The sequence below is a fragment of the Hemicordylus capensis genome, chromosome 5 (genome assembly GCF_027244095.1).
Source record: "Hemicordylus capensis ecotype Gifberg chromosome 5, rHemCap1.1.pri, whole genome shotgun sequence".
NCBI classification, from domain to species: Eukaryota; Metazoa; Chordata; class Lepidosauria; order Squamata; family Cordylidae; genus Hemicordylus; species Hemicordylus capensis.
In genome coordinates this window covers 107770221-107776217 of record NC_069661.1, presented here as the reverse complement: position 1 = coordinate 107776217, position 5997 = coordinate 107770221, and the positions used below count along the sequence as shown (strand labels likewise).

Genomic DNA, 5997 nt, shown 5'->3' with positions numbered 1-5997 from the left:
TTCCTCAGCAGTTTTAGCACATTGTCTGAACTGTAATTCTGAGAACTGAAAATAATTCAATCTAGAGACAAATCTACATCAATGAACATTTCTATTCACTTCATGCTAACTAGAATGACAGGCCTTTCTCAATCCACACTTTGCCTATGGTGATTATATGAACTTTTAATATTTGATGTTCAAGTGTTTTAATTGATTTAATCAATCAATCAATCACATTTATTGTTGATTAATTAATGGGAGCCAATTGGGTCATTAGACCTAATTTTGATCTGCAGGCATGAAAGTGAACAGCACACCTCTTTATTTTTGAGGCTATTGATTCCAGTGTATTATAGAGCCCCTGGTGGCGCAGTGGTAAAACTGCCGCCCTGTAACCAGAAGGTTACAAGTTCGATCCTGACCAGGGGCTCAAGGTTGACTCAGCCTTCCATCCTTCCGAGGTCGGTAAAATGAGTACCCAGAATGTTGGGGGCAATATGCTAAATCATTGTAAACCGCTTAGAGAGCTCCGGCTATAGAGCGGTATATAAATGTAAGTGCTATTGCTATTGTAAGTGCTATTATAGTAATGGGTGGAAGTATTAAAGATATTGTCCTCTATCAAGGCTAGTGTGGCACTAATGTAGTGTTATTGCGCTAGCGCAAGAATATAATGCAATGACATTGTGCAAAAAAAGGGAACATCTCCTCCAGATTAGTTCTTGAGCTAGTGGAAGGTGTTGACTGGTTGTGGAATGCATTGTGACAACTTGTATGTGTCCCGGAGGTCTTCCACTAGCAATTGCACAATGTCACGGAGCACCACAATTTCACACAGCTCCCCAAACGTTTTAAGTATCCACAACTTCTGTCACAGAGCTAACTCAGCTAGCTAGCTTGCATGTCAGCCTCAGTGGCAGAGAAAGCAAGCAGCGGCCGCTGTTCCTCCCTCTGCTGCTGCACCCCCAGCCATGCCCCCTACGTCTGATGTCAGATGCAGGGGGCAAAGTTTCGTTCACAAATGTTGCTATGTGGTAGATGTGGGTATGTGGTGGTATAGAAAAAAATAAATAATTAAATTAAATTAAATTAAATTAAAATACTGCCCGAAACTCTGCTGCTTTTGGTGACCCCACCCCCTTATAAATATTAAGATAATTGTATAGGTCCTCCCCCCCTGAAAGTGAGGGCTGCCTTCCTTCAAACTGACCCCTCCCTTCTTCAAATTGCTAGAATTTTGGCAGATTGGCGAGGCTCATAAGCTGCCCACAAGTCTATTTTAGGTATGCTGCTGCTTCTGGAGGCCAGTAATTCACCCTCCACTCTTCACTGGCCTTATGAAATAAATCTCATGAGTCTCCTGTTGACTAAACAGTCAACAAGACTTTAATGGGTATCAACCAGCCAGAAATAATTATTCACAGCTGCTTACGATGGTATCGACATTTCCTCAGGTGCTCCCATAAGAACAGCCCTGCTGGATCAGGCACTAGGCCCATCTAGTCGAGCATCCTGTTTCACACAGTAGCCCTCTCGATGCCTCTGGGGAGCTCACAGGCAAGTGGCGAGGGCATGTCCTCTTTTCTGCTGTTGCTCCCCTGCAACTAGTATTGAGAGGCAGTGTGCCTCTAAGGCTAGAGCCCCCCCCCACTTCTTTCCCCCCCACTCCCTCAAGAGCATAAGCTTCACCAAGAAGTTTAAAATATTGATGCTTCTTCCCCTTCCTTTTAGCTTGAAGTCTGTAGGACCAGAGTTAATTCGCACAACTATATTGACGTGCTAAATATGTGACTTGTGCAGCTATGGACTGAATATAAGTCAATTTGGTGATCATATCCCTTGGCCCAGCTTGCAACTCAGCCCACATTTACTTCATCTACAAGATGCAGCCAAATTGTAGGAGCCTTGAATGTATGTAATAAAAATTGGTTCAACGGCAAGCAAGACCTGGTTTCAAAACTCTCGCACATTGCTGCTAGTGCTAGAATACATCATGCACACTGAAAGGCTAGTACAAATGTGCATAATATTCTTATTTCTGCCCACTGAATGAGTCTTATTTTATTTTGTAATTAGATTTGTTCTTAAAAATAGTAAGTAGTGGGTGTGCCTTATTTCATTTCAGTTACGACTGTGCCAAATACGTTCCAGTTTCAATTTTGGGGTAGAAACTAGCATTCTGTGAGGCAGATTGAGAAAAGATGAATATGTGCACAGTCCTGTGTGACACAATTGTTTCCTGTGGTGGTTGCTACGGCTGCTTCAACACCACTTTTTTTTCACTCCTGGCTGCTGTGTTTTTCCTTCTTCCTGAGTTAGTCATGTAATTAGGAACCCGGCAAAGACTGGGAAAGTGTCATAGCACTATGTAGGCATTGTGAGTTGCTTACATGATGAAGAAAGTCAGGGCCAGTGAGGGCTATTCAGAATGAAGATTAGTGAGGGCAATGCAAATGAGTATGTTAACATTTCCCAAGAGAAACTGCTGAAAAGAGATTCTTTCTGCTACTGGCAAAATATTTGCAAAGGCCCTTTGAGTAGTTTAAACGTAGTTCTAATTTTAACTTTTCCTACATTGTCTTGTACAGTCAAATTATTTGTTTATAAAGCTCTATCATGTTCTTGAATACCCAATGGATTCCATTTCAGAACAAATACAAAGTTAAGATTGAACCACCTGTATTTCTTAGCTTTACTGGAGCTGTCTTACATAACTAATTAACAAAAGAAATGTGTAATTGCATTAAGTATAAAGTAGCACTGTGACAGATTTCTTACAGTAGTATTGCCAGAATTTTAAAGTATAAATCATTTTGCTTGTAAAGACCTGGAGCTAAGTTAAAGTTATTTTGTATGCTAAGTACAAAAGTGTTTTCCTCATGCAAATAAAATGAATTTTTATAAAAAGTTTAGATATGCATAAACTATAGAAAATGCCACAGAATTAAAATGAACCAAATCTTATTCTTTAAAATGAACATTTTAAAGACTGTTATACTGTTTGGTTAAGAAGGCACTTCTAATCAGGGTGGGTAAAAATAGATAAACTTAAAAAAAGATTTTTCAATGCAATCAGATTTTTAAAAAATAATGAAAATAAAATATGAACATTCTCATTTTAAAAAAACATGGTTACGATTAAATCTCAGCATAGACATGCTACACCTACACATATAGTCTCTTTAAAATATATTAATAGCTCTCTCACGCACACTGAGTTACCTACCAATCAAATATGAAAATTTATTTCAGTTTCATCATTTTTTTTTAAAAAAGTCTTTCCTCTGGCTAGCATTGCCCAGTAACTACCAGCTTCTGCTTCTTGAAATGTCTGGCCTTTCAGTTTCTGTTTCTAAGCAGACTCATGTCACATGTTGAAAGACACAGGCGAAACCGAAGGTCCATTCAGTTCTGGATTCGGTAGCCACACACCTGAATGCGGGAAACCCGAATTAAGCAAGAAAATGGACCCACCATTTCCTTTGGCTCAGAGTATAGTTTCACCGCCTTTAACTCTGGTTGCATGGTGCCAGCATTACATCTGAATGCTGGCACCTAGATATCATATATCTTCTATCATGTTGAAAGTTAACATGTTTTAGGAATCTACTTTGTACATTTTGCTTAAGAAATGGCTGCATTCACATGTAATGTGGAAATGTGGGTCTAATGGACCCACAGTTGCAGGCTCTCCCCCCCTCCCCACTCTCCCATTCGCATTCGGATGTACTGGAGAATATCCTCTCTGCATTTAGTGAGACTGCAGAGAGGTGGGGCTCCATGGACCTCCAGTGTTTAACTCCTTAACTCCAGTTCAGCCTCCAGTGCTACATTCGGATAGCAGGGAGGCTCCACGGACCCTTGGTTTGGAGCAGTGACACTCACTACAAACTGAGGGTTCTAACTGGAATCTACTCAGCGCAACCTTGGGTTGCACTACAGATGGGACTGTATTAGACTGGGTTCAGATGTCATGGTAAGGTAGCTGCAGGTCCCTGCAACTCCGGTCTCCTATTACGTTTGAATGTGTCCTATATGTGAAGAAGTATCTGTGGGAAACTTGATTTAAATCAGGTTTTTTCTCTTGCTGATTCAAATCACTAATTTATCTCCGTGATTTGAATCACTTTGATTCATAGCAATCCTCCCTGATTCTATTGTACTGCATACTTATCTGGGAATGAGGCTCACTGAAATCAGTGGGACATTCTGAGTAAATATACACAAGAACAGACTATACATTTCTTATTTTGTGTAACTATTATCTTCATAGAAATATGGCATTTCCATTGACTTGGTTAAACAATTTGATGTTTCAGAGGGTATAATGTTCTCACTAGGATTTCCAGGGTTGTGTGTTTTCTTATATAAATATTTTATTCATGATAGACTAACTTTACTTTCTGAGAACATTCTTTATAGTGGGTAAAACCCACTACAATTATTCCCATTAATATTTTCTCTTTATCAAAAAGTTATGCTGAGTGTTCGGCATGTGTGTTCTGTGCGTATATTCCTACGATTTTCTAAATAATTATTTGCATGTTGTTTTCCATGCTGATTCAGGTCCTAGTGATGCACAATACGCTGGTTTGCTTGTTGTTGTACATAGCACCTGGTTTTTGCTCATTGTTATTACCCATTCAAGTAGCTGACTAGTATGTTATTGAGCATGGGACCAGGATATTGCCCGACATATTCCCTGATGACTGAAGTGGCTGGTAGGAGTGATAGTTTTGCTGCCAGCCAATGCAGAGTGCACATCCTGCTGTCTGCTGGGCACATGATTTGATGTGCTCAATAAGCTGCAGGTGGGATGCTGGTCTTATATATGGGCCTTGCCTGCTTTCCCTGAAACCCATATAGGCTCCCACACACGCACCCTGTATTCATTGAGATAATAACTGGTTGCCCTAGGAGTGAGCAGATATTTTTTATTCTCACCCAGTGGCCATCGGTGGGATCTTTTTTGCCTACTCCTCACTCATGTTGTTTGATACTGGACGTGTAGGTAAAGCTTGGAACCATTTAGTAGTATAGTTTTGGCCACATTCTGCAAGCGAATGCAGGCTTGGGAAGGCACCCAAGGTGAAATGAGGTTTTCCATGGGGCAGCCCTTAAGGTTTGCATGGCCCAGGAATGTCTGGGAACTGACTTCCTTTAAGGTATGGTTCAGCTCTCCCGCTCAGAGCTTTTAGGCTCCTGAGAGGTGGGGTGAGTCAGGCAACTCTCCACTCAACACAGGAAACTTTATGGCAAGGAGGAAGCTATCATAGACAGATTACTTGTGGTTCGTAGACAGATTAGTGTGGTCTAAGTCCACACTACCCTGAACGCGCCGGATCTTGTCTGATCTCGGAAGCTAAGCATGGTCAGGCCTGGTTAATACTTGGATGGGAGACCGCCTGGGAATACCAGGTGCTGTATTTTGGTGAGGAGAGCTGGTCTTGTAGTAGCAAGCATGACTTGTCCCCTTAGCTAAGCAGGGTCCACCCTGGTTGTTAGAGGTTGCTGATTTTTACCCACAATAGGTAAAGCAGCAGGGCACTAAGGAATGAGCACACACTCCAGTTACAGAGTAGGTAGCAGAGGATGGTTTGGATATTGCAGCTATTTAGAGAAAAGACATGGAGATCCTTGTATGACTAAACACTAAATATTTATTGGTTAAATACACTTAGATAGGAAAGTCCTATATCTAATCTAAAGGACTACATAATGGATAGGTAAGGAGAGAGATGTTTCCATCTGCTCTCTAGGAGGAAAGGAAGGATTGTGACTCAGCACAGGAAGCAGAGTCAGTTCAGGGGTCATAGAGTAGGGACAGATAGGGAGACCCTGACTCACTGTCTCTACTCCCAGTGCCCCTAGTGGTCATTAGGACAGTTGGTGCAAAAGGTCGATGCATTGGAACTTCATCTCCAACACTGGTTGCATTTGAATGGGAGACTTGATGTGTGAGCACTGTAAGATATTCCCCTCAGGGAATGGAGCCGCTCTGGGAAAAGCATCTGA

The 5997-nt window shown here is 41.4% G+C and overlaps 1 pseudogene; it reads left to right on the top strand.

Moving 5' to 3' along the window:
• The first annotated feature begins 5293 nt into the window (after positions 1–5293).
• On the top strand, positions 5294–5412 carry LOC128328598 (uncharacterized; annotated as a pseudogene).
• The last annotated feature ends 585 nt before the right edge of the window (positions 5413–5997 follow it).